The following is a 22,026-nucleotide window of genomic DNA, read 5'->3' on the forward strand; positions in this document are numbered from 1 at the left end:
GGGGAGGGAAGGCTCATTGATGGAGGTGGGGGGGGGCTCATTGATGGAGGTGGAGAGGGAAAGCTCATTGATGAAGATGGGGTAGGCTCATGGATGGAGGTGGGAAGGGAAGGCTCATTGATGAAGGTGAGGAGGGAAGGCTCATTGATGGAGGTGGGGAGGGAAGGCTCATTGATGGAGGTGGGGAAGGAAGGCTCATTGATGGAGGTGAGGAGGGAAGGCTCATTGATGGAGGTGGGGAGGGAAGGCTCATTGATTGGGGAGGGGAGGGAAGGCTCATTGATAGGGGAGTGGAGGGAATGCTGGCCCATGTGTTCTGATGAATAGAGGATCTACTGTAGATCAAATTGCTGGAAAAGGTAATGCTGTTTCTGATTGAAAGGTATCAGAACACACAGAGAATCGCAGTTTGCTGTGTATGGGGGACTGTGTAGATGCAGACCTGTCAGGGCGCCCATGCTGATCCATGTCCACAGCTAAAAGTGCCTACAATGGGCACGTGAGCATACCTTCAGAGGTCTGGGGGAGTCCATGCCTCAATGGGTCAGGGCTGTTTTGGCAGTGGGATAAGTCAATATTAAGTAGGTGATCATAATGTTACGGTGGGTGGTCATAATGGCTAACATTACATCCCAGTGCACCCCCCTAAGGGAGGGTGGGGGACTCTTGACCTCTGATGGTGGGCGGGCACTTGACATCTGATGTAAGGGGGGGGGGGTGCTCTGGACATCTAGTCTTACAGATACAACCAGCCCTTTGAGGGCAACCATAATTCTGATGTTGCCTCATAATGAAATTGAGTGTGACACCCCACATTTAGACCCTTTGGAATGTGCTGCTGCCAGGAAGAAGCTGTGGGCTCACAATGCTGTCAATCAAAGCCAGGGACGAGGGAGCGGGGGGGTGGGGCTATGGACGCAGCAGCAGGCTTTTGGAGCGAGCACATACGTGAAGCGGCTTCCCATGAGTCTCTGGACAGAGAGGAGGGGCCAGGAGCACCAGCGGGGGACCCGAGAAGAGGAGGACCGGGGTCCGCTTTGTGCAATTCCATTGCACAGAGTAGGTAAGTATAGACATGTTTGTTATTTTTATTTAAAAAAAAAAATTCCTTTACAATCACCGTAAGTTTAAAGACACTTTCACCAGAATTCTCTTCTTCAAGACACAGAGGTTGAGAAGAGAGTGCTCATGCCTGGCATCGCGCATGCTCTGAAACGCATACGCCACGTTCCATGCTGCACTCCACCGATTTTGGGAGAGGTACTAGCCGTCTTTTTTCCTCCTGCGAGCGGCTGAGAGTGGACTTTCTGCTGGGGCATCCTTTACAGTGTATTGCAGATGAGTCTGATTTTATCCCTGTATATGTGGCTGGCCCTAATTTGGGTTTTAATAAATTGTTGGTCCTTCTACACTAGAGTTGGGTGAATAGTTTGAGCCCAGCAAAAGTTTGGCCCGAACATCGCCTGTTCGCCCGTTTGGCAAACACCCGAATTTGCGGGGCGCTCATGGGATGTTCGCCTGCCAAGCGCCCCAAAATGCAGTGCGCGCTGCACAGTGCATTCTCAGCCCTGATTTGGGCAAAGCTGTGCCCAATCAGGGCACAGTGAATAGCTGGTTGTTACGGAGCAGGCTGGGAAGCCGGCCGCTGAATTCTTAACAACAGATGAGTCATCAGCTGTCAACAGGCTTCCCCGCAGACAGCTGAATGAAGAATAAAACATTGCCGGCAATAAGAAAAGCAGAAAAAAAAAACAGCGTGGGGACCCCCCCAATCCATAGCAGGTCCTTATCCGAGCACGCCGCCTGGCAGGACAGGAAGGGAGGGGGATGAGCGAGCGCCCCCCCCCCCCCCCTGAACCATAACAGGCCACATTCCCCTTTCCCTCACCCCAAAGCACCTTGTCCTCATGTGGGGACAAGGGCCTCTTCCCAACAACCCTGGGTGGTGGTTGTGGGGATCTGTGGGCAGGGGGCTTATCGGAATCTGGATGCCCCCTGTAACAAGGTTTTGATTTTTCTTTAGTTTCACCTTTTATACAAGCCATTAGTGAAGCAATAAATTGGGAGGATGAATTACAGCAACCCAAAAATTAACAAATATTTTCCAAGCTTGAAGCCCACTCATCTTCAATCATTTATTGCCCTTTCATTCTGGAAGTAAAATACATTTTTTTAAAAATGCTGTGGGGCCCCCAAAAATCTATACCAGACCCTTATCCGAGCATGCAGCCTGGCAGAACAGGAAAGGGGGGGCAAGCGAGTCCCCCTCTCCTGAACCATACCAGGTCACATGCCCTCACCATGGGGGGGGGTGCTTTGGCTCTGCCCCTCCACCCCAAAGCACCTTGTCCCCATGTTGATGGGGAGCCCTCCTGCCCCAAAGCACCCCCCCATGTTGAGGGCATGTGACCTGGTATGGTTCGGGGGGGGGACTCCCTTGCCCCCCCTTTCCTGTTCTGCCAGGCTGCATGTTTGGACAAGGGTCTGGTATAGATTTTGGGGGGACCCCACGATAATTAAAAAAAAAAAATTTTGATGCAGCAGGTTCTGTACATGGTACAGATGCGCCACATTACAAGCAGACTAAGGGAACCCCCCAGGCACTATATTTACAGGAATTTTTCATTTTTATTGCTTCACTTCAAGCATCTTTAAAATCACTGCTCCTGTAAAATCAATCTTTTTTTTTTTTAAATGTTTGCATTGATACACATTCCCCAGGGCAGTACCCAGGCCCCCATACCCTTTATGGCCAATAACTTTCATATAAGCCTCCAAAATGGGGACTTTTGATTTTTCAAATTCGGGTCCCATAGACTTCAATGGGGGTCGGGGTTCAGGTGTTCGAGAGTTCTAGGGCGAACGGTCCAAACCAGAGGGTGTTTGGCTTACCTCTGTTCTTCTTCACTTTTCCTTTGTTCTTGTTTTCTGCTGGGCTTGTGCTTCCCCTACTATCCCCAACAAAAGAGTGTGTGAAGCCTGTTTCCATGAAATTTCCGGGAAGGCAGACAAAAAATAAGCGGCATATATCAAAGAAGCAGCAGCCGAGAGCATGAGCCGGTTTATCAGTCAGTCTCACTTCTTCTAGTTTTGCTTCTGCACCCTCTCCTCCCGTGTCTTTTAACTCGAGGAAGTTACCTACAAGAGATGACTCCACAAATTCTTTAAAAGAATCAGATGAAGAGGGGAAGTTGAAAAAAAAAAAGCCTGCAAGTTTTAGATTTTTCTTTAGTTTCACCTTTTATACAAGCCATTAATTAGTGAAGCAATAAACTGGGAGGATGAATTACAGCAACCCAAAAATGAACTAATATTTTCCAAGCTTGAAGCCCCCTAATCTTCAATCATTTATTGCCCTTTCATTCTGGAAGTAAAAGAAATAAGGAATCTGAATGAGGAGATCTGATAAAAGATTTTCTCTTCAAATTAAATTTTCTAAGCTGTACCCCCATTGTCCTTGGAGGACGAGTTTAAAGAAGAATCACCAAAGGTGGATGCTTCTCTAATGCAATGCGCAAAACATACTACTTTACCTTTAGACCAGCTGTCTACAAACTGTGGCCCTTTGCTTGCCTTTATCCAGCCCTTGAGGCAATATTTCTGCCACCGGCACCAACAATGGGGCACAACTCCTGCCACTGATGCCAACAATGGAGCACCATTCCTTCTATTGATGCCAAAATTGGGGCACTATTCCTTCCACTGATGCCAACAAGGGGGCACTATTTCTCTCACTGACGCCAACAATGGGGCACTATTCCTTCCATTGACGCCAACAATGGGGCACTATTCCTTCAACTGATGCCAAAATTGGGGCACTATTCCTTTTACTGACGCCAACAATGGGGCAAAACTCTTGCCACCAATGCCAACAATGGGACACTATGGGGGCACTATTCCTTTCACTGATGCCAACAATGGAATACTATTCCTTTCACTGACGCCAACAATGGGATACTATTCCTTCCACTGACACCAATGATAGGGCAAAACTCCTGCCACTGACACCAACAAGGGGGCACTATTCCTTCCACTGTCGCCAACAATGGGATACTATTCCTTCCACTGACACCAATGATAGGGCAAAACTCCTGCCACTGACACCAACAAGGGGGCACTATTCCTTCCACTGTCACCAACAATGGGGCACTATTCCTTCAACTGACGCCAAAATTGGGGCACCATTCCTTCAACTGATGCCAACAATGGGGCAAAACTCTTGCCACTAACGCCAACAAGGGGGCACCATTCCTTCCACTGATGCCAACAATGGGATGCTATTTCTTCCACTGACACCAACGATAGGGCAAAACTCCTGCCACTGACACCAGCAAAGGGGCACTATTCCTTCCACTGACGCCAACAATGGGGCACTATTCCTTCCACTGACAGAAAAAAATTAGACAATATTTTGGGCATTGTATACTCACACCTAAGCACAGCCCCCACCCCAAAGTCTGAAGGACAGTAAACTGGCCCTTTCTTTATAAAGTTTGAAGGCTGCTTTAGACAATCTTGTGACTTGATGTGATGGAGCATAGTGCCGACAGAGATCTTCCGAAAATGTATTCCTTAATGTCACACACCTGGTAGAGGCCAAGCTGATCAGAGGGCTCTCCCTTACACCTCCTGGACATGTTCTCCCCCCCAAGGTTGATGACAGGATATAGAGTGGCAACCCAGAAATATTTACACAAATCATTCTGAGGTGTGGTCCACCCAGTTTGCTAAAGTGGGTGCTCGCTTAACATGTTTTGAGAGATCTGGGTGAATCGTGCGGCAGTTCCTTGGGCTCTTTAGCACAGGAGAAACTTTCAAGTATCATTCCTTAACCAGTGTTGAAGAAGATCTGGATTTCAGAGAGGGTGAAAAGAAGACTTCTTGATTGTTGTAGAAAAACGTATCCTGTATCAGGGTTCTCAGTGCTGGAGGCTGGGTCACTATTCCTACTGATGCCGTCCTCCAAGGCTGAGGGGTCGGGTTGCCACCTGTCTGGGATTCACCCGGACAGTACGGGTTTCGAATCATGTGTCCGGGTTTCAGTCCGCCTGAAACCCAGGACACATTATTCAGACAGGAATGTGGCTCGGAACAGTGCCTGACAGAAGGGTGAAGGGGGCACTATGCGTTCTGCATTACTATTCTCTTTGGAGCGCCCAAAGGTGTCCCAGGTCTGTTACAATCCTATAGTGTATATGAATTTTTTTTTTTTTTTTTTTTTGCTGTGGGCCGCTAAAGTGTTCGGGTTTGGCTTGAAAAAAAGGTGGCAACCCTACTGAGGGGCTTACTATCAGGGGAGCAAAGTATGGGGGAAATGAAATCCAGCTCCAATGACTTCCCTGAACATTTTAGAGTTCAGTGTGGTCTTCAAAGCCCTATTGGCCTTCCAGCCTTTCCTCACCACTTGGAGGGTGAAGTTAAGGATAGACAGTTGTACCGCTGTCATGTACATAAATCTCCAGGGAGGTACGACAAACCTTTCCCTTCTACAGGTGGTTTCACAGATCCTGGAATGGGCAGAGGAGTGTCCCCAAGATTTGATGGCCTCTTAAATTATCGAAAAAATATCTTGTTGGATGCTCTCAGTCGAGATCCCAAAATCCCAAGAAATGACCACTGATTTTTTGCTATCTGAGAACATCTTTCAGAGGTGAGGTATTTTAATGAGTGTATTTTGTGGCTTCCTATTTCAATGCCAAACTTCCCCAATATTTTTTTTTTTAAAGAACTGGATCCCAAAGCACTGGCAATTGTGGAAATTTTTCCTAGTTTTCCCTCTTTCTATGGGGGGGGAATTAATAAAACTGGTGCTGTTGTGCATATTAATCAGCTTCTAACTTCATCCTTTTCCATTAAGATTTAACAATAGAAACCTGGAAGCTGATTCCAGATTCTGTGTGCACCAGTTTTAGTAAATCCCCTCAATAGATCCTAAGAACTCCCTTGAAGATTTGAAAAGGAGTAGAGGTAATATTAATTAATCCCCTATGGCCCATCATAATTTCTACTGCTGTGGAGCCTACGTGTAAGCGGGTTGGAAATAGCCAGTTAGGAGCTTTCCCGGAAGGGAGGGAAGGAGTTAATACCTTCTCAGTTCTTTGGGTTTTGGCTGGTTTTCCTCTGGGTCCGATCACTGCTCCTGTGATATAAAAGAGGGACAGTGGTCCGGAGCTTTGTTGTTGTGGTTGGGTATGGATGGAAAAAGAGAGCCCCCCCCCCCCCGGGCAGATAGGTCCAGGGCCAGTAAGGGAAAGAGACAGAGAACAACACCAGTGGGAAGCAGAAGAATGTCACTTACTACTACTGGGATGTAAGGCTCTTCAGAACTTTTGGTTCTCTCCAAAGACACCAGATGCTGGGGAATGCCCTTGATGCACCCTGTATTTTACATGGACTTTACCTTTGCAGGCAGGGCCGACTTTAATATCGATTGGACCCTGGACAAACATTTTCTTGCCCCCCCCATGTAACCCCCGCTCTCCACCCCAACATCCCAAAAAACAAACAAACATGGGTGGGCTCAAGGGGCAGCTGCTTTGGGCCCCACAACAATGACTGGGCCCGGGGCAGCTGCCACTTTTGCCCTGCGTTAAAGAGGGCCCTGTTTGCAGGTATGCCGGGGCAGCACATAGCCCGAGTACGGGTTAGGGATAAAGGGATAGGGATAAAGAGTAATGTCTACATATATTGTGTTGTAATATGTTGGCTGATTTATGTAGGATATTATATTATACTATTATTATATATGTGTACACATACAGTACAATATTGACATATTGACCAGGCCAGAATTCAGTTGATAATGGTTGAGTTGCCAACTCAATTTTAACATATCAAAGGGACAGCTGATGACCCTTTGATATGTTAATCTTTTGCAAGTCTACCTAGGTATGTGAGGTATGGCCTGTTAACCTAATTGAATATTTCAAAGGATACATTGTTTCCTTCCTAAGGATGATAAAGAACCATAGAAGAAGTATTTATTGATGGTAATTAGACTTGAGGGGGTATTCATGGAAATGGTGGCTTTTCACTTTGATTAACAATAAGATCAAAGAGTATTTTGGGCTGACCTAGCAGAAACCCCCCTCTCCCTGAGTATTTCAGGGGGGCAAATCAAGCTGGCAGTCAGTCTTTTCATTCTCCATGAAGGTGACAGAAGGAACTGGGTTCTCTGAAGGCCACTGTTCATTATCATATTTACTCTGTTGGATTTTGTCATCTATTGCAAGTATCTTATGGACTTTGTTCTGTCTGAAGTTTCAATAAATGCATCTCTCTGGAAGAATCGGGTTGCTGCTGGAAATTACTCACATCATTATAATAATAACTAAATAAACATTATCTATTACATTACTACATCACTACATGGGCGTCCGCAGGTAGGGGCAAGGGGGGTCAAGTGCCCCCCCTGGAATCAGGGATCGGATCTTAAATTCAGTACAGTTGCGTCACTATCGGTGTGCGGGAAGCCCGCACCCCGGGTGTCACCTGGCAGTGGGGTGACACCATCAAGGTGCTGTCAAGCCCACCCATCAGTGTAATCTGACTTCGGACTCTTTTCCCTGCTCAGTCCAGCAGAGAACTTGGCGGCGCTGTCACAGGAGAAAGGCGAGCTGTGGGCTATCAGAGGTTTCCCCCGCTCACCCCTCCTTTCTCCTGTCAAGGAGAAGAGACGGCGACTCTCACCAGGTTCCCCGCTTAGCTTCCTGCCCGCTCCATTCCGTCTCTATTGGCCATAACTGAGGGCCAATCAAAGGAGACTAGGAGAGGAGAGCATCATGGGACATGTAGTCCCAAAGGTTGGTGGCCCCATTTTGCACAGGGAGGAGCTCGATTAAGAGAGGAATTGAGAGACTGCAGCCTGGAAAAAAGCTGAGGGAGAGAGTGCTACAGGACAAAGAACGAGGAGTGTGCTAGGCGGAAGCCAGCGAGAGAGCCACGCAGCCCAGTGCCACCAGAGAGAGAGCCTCGCTGCCCAGCGTCACCAGAGAGAGACACACACTGCCCAGCACCACCAGAGAGAGAAAGACTGAGCCACTGCCAGGGTACAGACATACTACACTACTGACCAGAGTCGCCCCTGGGGAACCCAGAGTGAGCGATCCTCCAGCCGGAGGAATCACTGCTGTCATTTCGCTGGGTCTGGTAAAAGGGCCGTGCATGGGTGACCCTAAAATTATGCCCCCCCCCCCCCCCCCTGAAAAAAGTTCTGCGGACGCCCATGCATCACTACATAATGTAGTAGCATCACTACATCATCACCGCCTGGTTTGACGTTACTAAAGGGATGTAATGCAAATGCCATAAATCTATCCCCTATTTTGTAGACGCAATAACTTTTTCGCAAACCAATCAATATACGCTTTTTACGATTTTTTTTTTACCAAAAATATGTAGAAGAATACATATCGGCCTAAACTGAGAAAAGAATTAGCTTTTTTTAAAAAAAATTGGGGATATTTATTATAGCAAAAAGTACAAAATATTGGGGGGTTATTTACTAAAGGAAAATCCCCTTTGCACTGCAAGTGCACTTGTAAGTGCAGTCACTGTAGATCCGAGGGGGACATGCAAGGGAAATAAAAAACAGCATTTTAGCCTGCACATGATTGGATGATAAAATCAGCAGAGCTTCCCCTCATTTCAGATCTACCCCTTAGATTTAGAGCAACTGCACTTCCAAGTGCACTTGTAGTGCAAAGTGGATTTGCCTTTCGTAAATAACCCCCATTGTGTTTTTTTTCAAAATTGTCGCTCTTTTTTTGTTTATAGCGCAAAAAATAAAAAAACTGTAGAGATGATCGAATACCACCAAAAAAAAAAGCTCTATTTGTGGGGAAAAAAAGGACGTCAATTTTGTTTGGGTACAGCGTCGCACGACCGCGCAATTGTCAGTTAAAGCGACGCAGTGCCGAATCGCAAAAAAATGCTCTGGTCATTGAGCAGCCAAATCTTCCGGGGCTGAAGTGCTTAACACAGTGTGAAGACACGAGGGTTATCTTGAGTAAGAGAAGGCCACCAAGCAGCCTGTTGATAAGCGTGTGCCTGAGATAGGCGAGATAGCCTCTTGCAGGAGGGAGTTGTTGGCGCTCTCTCTGTGAGTGGTCCATCTTCCATAGCATCAGGAACAGATAGGCACCGCAGAGGTCCCCAGCCTGTGCGCAGGTATGGAAAAGCTAAGTGAAGTGCACACATGGAGTCCGTGCACAGCGGGACCCCATACCGTCACTGGGAGTGAGGCAGCTGTGATACGCTGGACAGGTGGATGTGGACAATATCATGGTGTTCCACCCAAATGCAGGTTACAGAGAAGGTGTACATTTTCCCTGGGACCCAAGAAGTAACTGGAGAAAACTTACAGTGCAAGTGTATGTAGCACCCTGGGGTTTAGTCAGGGAGCTCCTCACAAATTTACTTGCCAGGAGTAGTTATCCTGGTCGATTGATAGAGATCTATTGATTTCTCCCTAAGTTTGGCCTTGTTGCACTTTTCTCTTCTACCACTAGGTGGCCGGGTACTTGGTGGTACTAGATATGAAAAGGGCAACCCAAGGTCAGGTTATGAGTATATGGGATATCTCAGCCAATGGGAGGGGGGTTTTCTTGAATCCCTTGGCCTGCTGGGAGAACCTATGTATTCGGGTGAGCTCAGGTGATCTATGTTCTGTGCCACCTGGACGGCTGTCTGGGTGGACGTGTGTCATAAGCCCCAGGCTGCTAGGCTGGAGATTGGGCATATCCCGGGGCATCTGGCTGCCAGGCTGTGTGAGGGCCTATCCAGAAGCATGAGAGCAGCGCAGGGTTGGGATTGTGGCTTGCAGTCCAACCAGAAGTGACGGTTCTGTCAGCTGGAGAACCAGTCAGTGGTCGGAGGTAGAAGGGAAGCTGTCACTACAAAGGGGCCGAACACCTTATTACCAGGGACCACAGTGAGTAACTGAGGCAAGTACCGGAACAACATTCTCACCACACAGGCACGGTGGAGAATCGGGAAACTTCAGGCGGTGATCAAGTCAGGGACCTATCAACTATCTTTGGCCTGGAAAGTTCTCATTAGACTGGACAAGGTCAGAGACCTTAATACATGTACATGGTGTACGTTCATCTCTAAGGCCCCTTTCACACTGGGGCGGTTTGCAGGCGTTATTCTGCTAAAAATACCGCCTGCAAACCGCCCCTAAACAGCCTCCGCTGTTTGTTCAGTGTGAAAGCCCGAGGGCTTTCACACTAAAGCGGTGCGCTGGCAGGAGAAGAAAAAATCTCCTGCAAGCCGCATCTTTGGAGCGGTGAAGGAGCGGTGTATTCACCGCTCCTAAACCGCTCCTGCCCATTGAAATCAATGGGACAGCGCGGCAATACCGCGGCTATAGCCGCGCTGTACGAGTGATTTTAACCCTTTTTCGGCCGCCAGCGGGGGGTTAAAACCGCACCGCTAGCGGCCGAATACCGCGGTAAAACAGCGCTAAAAATAGCGCTGTTTTACCACCGACGCCCCCTACCGCCCCAGTGTGAAAGCAGCCTTAAAGGAGAGGCCCACTTCAAAGTCAAGTATTCCTCCATGGTAGCCTCAGCCTTTCCCAGTGCATTGATGGAAAATGCACAAAGTAAAGGTACGCCATGTTTAGTAAAGTGACCCTACTAGAGGTGTCTGTAGCATAACCCAGAAAAACCCACCCGTGACCTCTCATGTGACCCTTGCTTGGCGCACAACGAGGAGGGGAACATGGAGGAAGGGTCATCCACCTACACCCCACATACAGATAGAAGAGCCCTGGCTGATATCAAGCAGCATAGACTTACTTAAGCCGGGACTATGGTATCATTCTTCTCCAGAATGACTGAGCCTAGCGGTGTGGAGGTTGAGTGGCAAAAATTGAGGGGTGTAGGATATTGTCAGGGCTGTCAGGGCCCTTCCTTCTCTGAGCTGGCCACTCAGCTGTCGGAAAATTGCCAGCTCCTATCTCTCCACAGTTACTCAGCTGTTGATGACGTCCTGCTTGTCAGTCCTGTCTACTTAAGCCAGTCCAGAGGATCTCTGCCTTTGCCTTGGTCAACGTCACAGAGACATTCTCCTGTGTTACTGTTTAAAGACTTGCTTTGCTGACATCCCTTCTGGTTCCAGATCCTGCTTGCTGTTCCACTACATTGATCCCTGACTTCTGGCTTTGGCTGACTATCCGATCCGGTTACTGAACTTTTGTCTATGTTTTGACTACGTTTGTTCTTTTTACTTTTATTATTAAACAAGTGTGATTTAAACTGTACTTCTGTCTCGGTCTGATTTCATGGTTTCTGACAGATATTCAGTGTCAGTAATCAAAACTATGCTCCAAGCTAGGAAACTTTGCTTACTGACACAACTCCATAGCTCCTAACTGTCCCGGATTTCGAGGGACTGTCCCTCATTCGGAGCAATGTCCCTCTGTCCCTCTTTCTTCCTCATTTGTCCCTTATTTTGGTCTGATCTATAGCGTTGTATATAGAATGCACTATTTATCTATCAAAAAGTGTTTCCCAGAGCTAAACCTTTTATCCAAATTCTAAATTGCTGCATTTGTAGATTCTAGGGCTGGGAAAATTAAAGATTAATTCCTCGATAAATCGTTAATTTTTTTTGATCGATCAAAATTCTTTTGATCGGTACTCACCTCTCCTCCGGCTTCCGGGTCTTGAGGGAGTTCCGTCGGAGATCCGGTGACGTCACGGACATCGACGTCACCGGACTCTTCCCCCCTTCCTCAAGGGCCTCCGTCTGCTAACGAAGGGAAGGTGGGGAGGAGTCCGGTGACGTCGATGTCCGTGAAATCATAAATTGAGGAAGACAGATCCTAACGATTTGATTGATCTCACTGGTCAAAGTATTCAGATAAACATCTATGTAAATCCTGGACTTGGCTATGAAAATCAACATCTCTGAGGGCTTTCCTGGTTGTAAGTCAGTTTGACGATGAACTGATATTGATTGGTTCTCCAGCAATCGAGAAACATTTATGATGAGGGCACTTTTTTTTTCCAAAGAGCTGACACTTTGCTGTCTCAGCAGGTGATGGATGTCTCTGGCTCTCCATCGCTCCCCCTGATGCACAACGGTGCCATTTAAATAGACTGTAGGGTGACGCCGTAGCCCCGCCCCCGCTGAGGAAGTTCTGATTGAACGTAACGCGTACGGGGGAGGAGCTGACTTCAGCTAAAAGTAGTTGGATCTGTATGTGCATTATAATTAATCGAAATTAGTCGATTAAAAAAAAAAAAATTAATCGAACACGAAGAGTTTAATCAGTAACAGCCCTAGACTAAATCTCAAATGCCAATATAAAGGAATAATAGTGGTAAAAAAAAAGCACTTGTGGGTTTAACCAATCATTTTGTTTTGTACAATTCTCTTTTAAGGGGGTGTGGCAGGGGGGTGTGTCCTATTCCTACATATACTCTTGCTAATAGGTGTCCCTCATTCCCATCTCAGAAAGTTGGGAGGTATGCAACTTACTTTAAAGTGCGGGAAAGATTTCTAGCTTTTGCAGAGGAAACGTCTGAACATCCTTTAGATCCACTGTTCCCTTTGATGGTGGATTTTCTGCATTCCGGAGTTGACCTCAGTCTCTCGTACGATGTTGTAAAGGTACAAGTCTCTGCGTTATCTTCCCTAGCAGGAACTTTATGGGTTTTAAATATGCTAGCTATTCCTTTTTTTAAAAGCTCCCTTGAAGATCAATCCTCTAAAGAAAACTACATTTCCAAAACTTTATCTCCCCCATGTCCTCGCTTTTGTGCTAACTTCTGATCAGTTATGACCACTTGGTGGTACCATTTGTTTTTGGACTTTAAAAGCTAACTTCATCTTTCAGACCGTCTTCCACCGCGGCAGAGGTATAAGGGACTGTAGTTCACATTGAAGCACAATTGCAGTGACGTCACCCGACTTGTAGGCATAGATACACTATATTACCAAAAGTATTGGGACACCTGCCTTTACACGCACATGAACTTTAATGGCATCCCAGTCTTAGTCCGTAGGGTTCAATATTGAGTTGGCCCACCCTTTGCAGCTATAACAGCTTCAACTCCTCTGGGAAAGCTATCCACAAGGTTTAGAAGGTGTGTCTATGGGAATGTTTGACCGTTCTTCCAGAAGCGCATTTGTGAGGTCAGGCACTGATGTTGGATGAGAAGGCCTGGCTCGCCTGCTTTAACTCATTCCAAAGGTGTTCTATTGGGTTGAGGTCAGGGCTCTGTGCAGGCCAGTCAAGTTCCTCCACCACCTCATCCCTGTCTTTATGGACCTTGCTTTGTGCACTGGTCCAAATCATTTGGTGGAGGGGGGATTATGGTGTGGTGTTGTTTTTCAGGGGTTGGGCTTGGCCATCTTAGTTTCAGTGAAGGAAACGCTTAAAGCGTCAGCATTCCAAGACATTTTGGACATTTTCATGCTCCCAACTTTGTGGGAACAGTTTGGGGACGGCCCCTTCCTGTTCCAACGTGACTGCCCACCAGTGGATGAGCAAGTTTGAGGTGGAGGAACTTGACTGGCCTGCACAGAGTCCTGACCTCAACCCAATAGAAAATCTTTGGGATGTAGTAGAGCGGAGACTACGAGCCAGGCCTTCTCGTCCGCAGCAGTCCCAGAGTGATAGCACCCCTTGCCTATCCTGGGCTCCATTCTTGCTCTCCCTTGCCTTCCAATTGCTCCAGGCTTACAGGAAGAGGAGACCCAGCAGCTATGATTGAGGGGCATTAAGCCTCTTCCCACCAGGCTGTCAAGGTAGGTGCTGTTCATCATGTACATTAGCGGTCCAGAAAAAGTAACACAACCCCCCCCCCCCACATGAAATGACTCCATCCATGGCAGCTGCCCTTCTTGCCCACCCCTTATCCAAGATTCAAACCAATGACCCCAGTGCTGCAAGACAGGAGTGCTAACCACTAGGGCCACTGTAATACAAGTGTAGTAGGCAGATGCAGAAGATGAAAGCCAAGCTAATAAATAAAAGTAAGATTTAGGTAGCTTCTCAGGATCTGTAACCTCAGCTGCACCATTCTGAGAGGCTTTATATGCATCCACAAGGTACTTAGTTGCCCTAGGAACTTATAAATCATATTATAAAGCCAGCCGTGAAGGATCCATGAAGGATCCTGGGGCTGACACTTCATGTAATAGGGTGACAACACTCTGTCCCTGTCTCCCAACTTTGTCACCCTGTCATGTAGGCTTCTGATGGACTCTACAAGTGGCTATTTCCACACACATTGCTCCACTGTTACGGCCATCAGTAAAACTTGCCCTGAGAAATGCCATGCCGCCATTGCTGGAGTGTGTGCAGCCAGGACATGGCTGCAAAGGGGCTGCAGGAGACCAACAGGGCTGAGATGTAACAAACGATCGATATTTTATTTTTATAATATACACAGTGCTTTGGCAACCTAAATATCATTCAGTTTGTATCCACTTTTATTTTAGACCCCCGATCCCTCCATAAAGAGTACCTGTCACCACCTATTACTGTCACAAGGGATGTTTGCATGCCTTGTGACATCAATAAAAGTGATCACATTTTTTTTAAACACAATTTATTAATATAAAAATAAATAAAATAAATAAGAAAAAGAAAAAAAAAAAAATTTAAGAAGAAAAGAAGAAGACGCATACGGAAGTCTAGCCCGCATATGTAAACGGTGTTCAAATCACACATGTGAGGTATCGCCGTGATCGTCAGAGTGAGAGCGATAATTCTAGAACTAGACCTCCTCTGTAACTCTAACCTGGTAACCATAAAAAAAATTTAAAGTGTCGCCTATGGAGATTTTCAGGTACCGTAGTTTGTCGCCATTCCACGAGTGCGTGCAATTATAAAGCGTAACATGTTTGGTATCTATTTACTCGGCGTAACATCATCTTTCACATTATACAAAAAAAAATTGGGGTAACTTTACTGTTTTTTTGTTTTTTTTAAATTCGTGAAAGTGTCCCATTTCCAAAAAAGTTGCGTTTAAAACACCGCTGCATAAATACCATGTGACATAAAATATTGTTGCAACAATTGCCATTTTATTCTCTAGATTCTCTGCTAAAAATATATATATATATAATGTTTGGGGGTTCTAAGTAATTTTCTAGCAAAAAATACAGATTTTAACTTGTAAACACCAAATGTCAAAAATAGGCTTGGTCATGAAAGGGTTAAAGAAGAGAGGTCAGTTTTTTTTTTCGTAGAATGAAGTCTTAGGATGTAATACATTCTCGTGTTATTCGGAATGTTGCCATTTCTATAGGATGCAGTGATCTTTCCATCTAGCACAACCTGATTGTATCCTGCATTATAAAATAACTTTTACTGCTGGCGAGGACTCCCTGGGGGGGCGGCTTGGTTTATAATTTTGCGGCTCATCATCCTTTGCATACATGACAGCTATGTGAGTGTCGCCCGTCCTCGTCCGTTTGGCGCAGGGAGTGTATCAGTCCTGCTCAACAGATGCTTAATCTGTCCTGCATAAAGTCTCCAGCAGGCCATGGCCATATCCTGACTCTTGGCACACGGTTGTTGGATGGCTCTCCCCGCCATGAATACGCCCGAGCCAATTCAAGGCCTGTCTGCTCTTGCTGAGGCCTCTGTCGGATGCTTCGTGCATATAATGCAGGGGATCCAGCCATACACTTCAAACAGCTCACAGCTTCTGCAGCGGCTGCTTGCCTTCCATTATCAAGCTGTTCCATCACTTAGCGGAGCCACCTAAACCATCTAGACGTAATCATCTCTTGCCCAAGCTGTGCCAAAATGCCTAACGAGTAACAGAAAGCCGTTCTGGCAGGGAAAGCTTGTTATGTTGGGGGGGTGTAGCTCTGTGAAAGCGATCGTAATGCTTTCTGGGTTCATATATCAAGTGCGGTGAAATAGGCAGTTATGTAAATTGAACAGCAGGGGGAGCTGTGCAGAGTTCTGAATATTATGAGTAGGGATGAGCAGTGGCGGTCGGTGGTAACTTTTTTTGGGGGAGCGGCAAACCGTACACCCCCCCCCCCCGTTGGTCGCTCGGGTCTGGTGCACTTACCCCATCTATGGTGGGCAGCGCTTCTCCCGGGCTTCACCGGGGGCTTCCCTTGCTCGGCAGCAATGGTTTTCCCTTCCCCTGCTCTCCACGGGCATCGTGGCGGCTTCCGTTTCCTCCCTCCTCCTTGGCAGGAAATTGGGACTCTTCTCTTATTGGCCAATCAGAAAATGGGTCTCAGGCCTGCTTCTGATTAGCCAGATTGAGGATCAGTGTTTCAATAGCGAATATTTATTCTCTGTTGTAACACCTGGGTGGACTCATGATGCAGTGCTCTGAGTCCAGAGCCCATCCTATTTATAAGCCTATTAGAGCCTATGGCTCTAATCAGGTGCTTAAAAAAAAACATCCCCTCCAGTGTAATTCATGCGTCCGGCATCCTGAAAGGGGAGCATCGATAGTTTAAAAAAACTATTATATAAGCACCTGAACGACCACAACATACAGGGATATACAATGTAATACTGACATATAATCACACACATAGGTTGAACTTGACTTACTTGACTTGTCTTATTTCAACCTCACCTACTATGTAACTATGTAATCATTGCTTTAAATTACATGCTTAGGAAATTTTACCTCCCCGGTGTCATGTGACTCATTAGTGTTACAAGGTCTCAGGCGTGAATGGGGAGCAGGTGTGTTAAATTTGGTGTTATCGCTCTCACTCTTTCATACTCGTCACTGGAAGTTCAACATGGCACCTCATGGCAAAGAACTCTCTGAGGATCTGAAAAAAATTATTGTTGCTCTACATAAAGATGGCCTAGGCTATAAGAAGATTGCCAAGACCCTGAAACTGAGCTGCAGCACGATGGCCAAGACCATATAGGACAGGTTTGACTCGCTATATCCAGAGGTTGTCTTTGGGAAATAGGCGTATGAGTGCTGCCAGTATTGCTGCAGAGGTTGTAGGGGTGGGGGGTCAGCCTGTCAGTGCTCAGACCATACGCCGCACTCTGCATCAAATTGGTCTGCATGGCTGTCGTCCCAGAAGGAAGCCTCTTCTAAAGATGATGCACAAGAAAGCCCACAAACAGTTTGCTGAAGACAAGCAGACTAAGGACATGGATTACTGGAACCATGTCCTGTGGTCTGATGAGACCAAGATAAACTTATTTGGTTCAGATGGTGACAAGCGTGTGTGGCGGCAACCAGGTGAGGAGGACAAAGACAAGTGTGTCTTGTCTACAGTCAAGCATGGTGGTGGGAGTGTCATGGTCTGGGGCTGCATGAGTGCTGCCGGCACTGGGGGGCTACAGATCATTGAGGGAACCATGAATGCCAACATGCACTGTGATATACTGAAGCAGAGCATGATCCCCTCCCTTCAGAGACTGGACCGCAGGGCAGTATTCCAACATGATAACCACCCCAAACACACCTCCAAGACGTCCACTGCCTTGCTAAAGAAGCTGAGGGTAAAGGTGATGGACTGGCCAAGCATGTCTCCAGACCTAAACCTTATTGATCATCTGTGGGGCATCCTCAAACAGAAGGTGGAGGAGCGCAAGGTCTCTAACATCCACCAGCTCTGTGATGTCATCATGGAGGAGGGGAAGAGGACTCCAGTGGTAACCTGTGAAGGGTTAAGGCAGTGCTGGAAAATAATGGTGGCCACACAAAATATTGACACTTTGAGCCCAATTTGAACACTTTCACTTAGGGGTGTACTGACTTTTGTTGCCAGCAGTTTAGACATTAATGGCTGTGTGTTGAGTTATTTTGAGGGGACAGCAAATTTACACTGTTATACAAGCTGTACACTCACTACTTTACATTGTAGCCAAGTGTCATTTCTTCAGTGTTGTCACATGAAAAAATAATAAAATATTTACAAAAATGTGTGGGGTGTACTCACTTTTGTGAGATACTGTATAGATCTCTCTCTCTCTCTCTCTATAAATATAAAACAAATGAAAATAAAGATAAATAAAATAAAAACAGTGCAGTGTAAAATTGGCCCTCAGCAGATCAGTTTTACTCTGGGATAATAGGCCTAACTGGTCTATGTCTAACTTTTATTTTATCTAAGGGGTTAGAGCGGTGCTGGGAATGTAATGATATACTGTAATGTCAGGTGGTTTTGATTCACACTGTTTTTGCCCATTTTCTGTTTTTGCCCATTGTTTCTGCCAAACAATGCAAGGGATGCTGGGAACAAAAGGCAGCCCCAAGGACAGATGGTCAGAAACAAGTGAATGCTGTGCTTTCAACACCCAAAAAGTAAAAAAAAAGCCATATCAACATAAAATAAAAAATAAATAAACTCACAAAGGAAATTAAAACCCCAAAGTACCACTACTGAAACCAAACCCTTGCTGCAAAAAAAACCAAGCCTGTTCAAAAAAACTTTAACCTAGACACTTTCAGTGGCATGTTTAACGGACGAAAAGGGAGCAAATTCATTGTCAGGGTTTAAATACACTTTAAACCTGAAGTGTAATCTGTTTACATTTTACCTTCCCTGTTTTTTCCCCTCATTAACATGCTATTAGGATTTTTTAATAAAAACTTTAAGTTTTTAAGTTTTTATAACATCTTTTTTTTTGCATCCCAATGATTTAATCACTGGGTCTAATGCAGGCAGATCATAGCTGGTGGGAGGGGCAGGCATGTTTCTGAAAACATCAGGCTCCAGTGGCCCAATCGAGCAGTGCGCAATACTTAAAGCGGGGGTCCACCTATCTTTCGTTTTTTTTTTTTTTTGAGTTCATTCACAAACTTTTCTTCTCAGCATTACATACTCACATATTGTGCGTAATATGTCCGCCTGTGTCAGATTTCATCGGAAAGAATAGCTTATATTATTCACTGCAGGCGGTTTCCATATTCATTGTGGGCATTTGAAGCCCACAAGCATTTATTTCCTGGATGTGGTGAATGCTGTGCTCCCAGCATTCACCGCTCGTTCCCGCACATGCTCAGTGGCATCCTGGGAAGCCTGAGACTAGCTCCCAGGAGTTTGGGAGAGGCTAGAAACATGCCTACTCCCACGGGAGGAGAACCAGGAAGTGCAAAGAAGAATAGAAAAATAAAAGGTAATTACGGCGATTTAAATTTTTTTAAACGGCATGTCAGCATCTAGGCAAGGAAGAGAATACATACAGATATTGTTCAAAATTTGGGTGGAACTCCGCTTTAAGCTACTTTTACCCTGGGGCGTTGGGGGCGTCGGCGGTAAAGCGCGCTTTATTGTCATTTTTGCTGCACTTTTCGGCCGCTAGCGGGGCGCTTTTAACCCCCCTGCTAACGGGCGAAAAAGGGTTAAATGCGCCCGCCGCTTTGCCGGCTCTTCTGCGGCGCTGCCTGTAAAACGCCTCAGTGTAAAAACAGCCTTACACTCACCGGCCACTTTATTAGGTACCCCCGTTCAATTGGCTGATTAACAATTTGTGTTACCAAACAACTGACTTGCTTAAGTCCAACCTGAGCATCAGAATAGGAAAGAAAGGGTATTTAAGTGACTTTGAACGTGGCATGGTTGTTGGTACCAGATGGGCTGGTCTGAGTATTTCTGGGAATTTTTACACACAACCATCTCTCAGGTTTATAGAGAATGGTGGGAAAAAGAGAAAATATCCAGTGAGCGGCAGTTGTGTGGAGGAAAATGCCTTGTTGAGGTCAGAGGAGAATGGGCAGACTGGTTCCAGATGATAGAAAGGCAACAGTAACTCAAATAACCACTCGTTACACCCAAGGTATGCAGAATACCATCTCTGAATGCACAACACATCCAACCTTGAAGCAGATGGGCTACAGCAGATGATAGAAGATTTGGAAAATGTTGCCTGGTCTGATGAGTCTGGATTTCAGGTGCGACATTCAGATGGTGGGGTCAGAATTTGGCGTAAACAACATGAAAGCATGGATCCATTCTGCCTTGTATCAACAGTTCAAGCTGGTGCTGGGGGTGTAATGGTGTGGGGGATCTTGGCACACTTTGGGCCCCTTAGTACCAATTGATCATGGTTTAATCGCCACGGCCTACCTGAGTATTGTTGCTGACCATGTCCATCCCTTTATGACTACAGTGTCCCCATCTTCTGATGGCTCCTTCCAGCAGGATAATGCACCATGTCACAAAGCTCCAATCATCTCACCACTGGACAATGAGGTCCCTGTACTCCAATGGTCTCCACACTCACCACATCTCATCCAATAGAGCACCTTTGGGATGTGGTGGAACTAGGGTTCCCACCTCATCCCTTTAAAACTGAACACATATGAATTACACAGGTTCTGTGGCTGATTAAGGTGGTAATTAAACTCACTTGGTGCTTTATCTGCATTAAATTAACCCCTATATTCTGTGTAATTCATATGTGTTCGGGGTTAAAGGGATGAGGTGGCAACCCTGGGTTGAACGTGAGATTGGCATCATGGATGTGCAATTGACAAATCTGCAGCAACTGTGTGATGCTATCATGTCACTATGGAGCAAAATCTCTGAGGAACGTTTCCAACACCTTGTTTTATCTATCCCACCAAGAATGAAGGCAAAATGGGGTCCAACCCACTACTAGCAAGATGGACCTCAAAAAGGGCGACCAACGGACTACTAGCAAGGTGTACCTTATAAAGTGGCCGGTGAGTGCATCAATGGCTCTTGAGAGTACACCTCAACAAGAGCTCAACTACTCCTCCCAAGAGCCCTCAGCCCTGATGCAAGCAGTGGGCTGGCTCTTGGGAGGAGTTATAGAAATATCAAAAAGATGGGTGCATGTCAGTCTGGAGGAGTGGGTGTTCCTCCTAGGCGGGCTTAGGGTTGCCAGCTTATCATCAAACAAAACCCGAACACTTTAGTGGCCTGGGACACCTTTGGGTGCCCCAAGGAGAGTAGTAATGTGGTGCGCATAGCCTGCTGCAGCGAACAGTGGGTGCAGCCAAATTGCTCTTGCTGACATCATTGCCCTGCCCCCCCCCCCCCGTGATGCCAAAACTGCCCCCAGACAGCCACCCATAGCCCCCGTACAGCAACAGATGTGTGTGACTATCTTGGTTACATGGGGAGCCACAGCCCAGTCTGAATAATGTGTCCAGGTTTCAGTCTGCCTGAAATCCAGACACATGATTCAAAACCCGAACTGTCCGGGTGAATCCCGGACAGGTGGCAACTCTAGGCGGGCTGCATGTGCATGTAGATCTCCCTGAGGAGATGGTGAGCCTCCATGATTGAAGGTATTGAAGTCCAATGAATGAAAGTGGTAGGTCAGCCACAGTCAAACTGGGGAGGAAATGGTTAGATGATGCTGGACAACCCCCCCCCAGGAAATGAGGCGGGGCTCTATCTGACATGCTGCAGCTTCTAATGCACATTGTGAGAAGCTCGCAGTGTGCGGTGAAATCAGAGGAAGCCATTTCAGTCCAGGAGAGGAGCCGCTACAACTGTGCAAGACTGATGCCCCGTACACACGGTCGGATTTTCCGACGGAAAATGTGTGATAGGACCTGGTTGTCGGAAATTCCGACCGTGTGTGGGCTCCATCACACATTTTCCATCGGATTTTCCGACACACAAAGTTTGAGAGCAGGCTATAAAATTTTCCGACAACAAAATCCGTTGTCGGAAATTCCGATCGTGTGTACACAAATCCGACGGACAAAGTGCCACGCATGCTCAGAATAAATAAAGAGATGAAAGCTATTGGCCACTGCCCCGTTTATAGTCCCGACGTACGTGTTTTACATCACCGACAACTTTGTGTGACCGTGTGTATGCAAGACAAGTTTGAGCCAACATCCGTCGGAAAAAATCCTAGGATTTTGTTGTTGGAATGTCCAATCAATGTCCGACCGTGTGTACGGGCATAAAGGGAAGACTGAAGTTCAAATTTAAGGAATAAAATTAAAGTTTTAGTTCAGCATCCATCTCAGCCTGAAGATTGGAATGAATGACTTCCTTTAGTACAGGACGCATTTTCCAAGCTGAAAATTTCCAAGAAATACAGTATTTTCCATTTGCTATAATAAAGCCGCC

This window comes from Aquarana catesbeiana, linkage group LG06 (assembly GCF_042186555.1).
Source record: "Aquarana catesbeiana isolate 2022-GZ linkage group LG06, ASM4218655v1, whole genome shotgun sequence".
NCBI classification, from domain to species: Eukaryota; Metazoa; Chordata; class Amphibia; order Anura; family Ranidae; genus Aquarana; species Aquarana catesbeiana.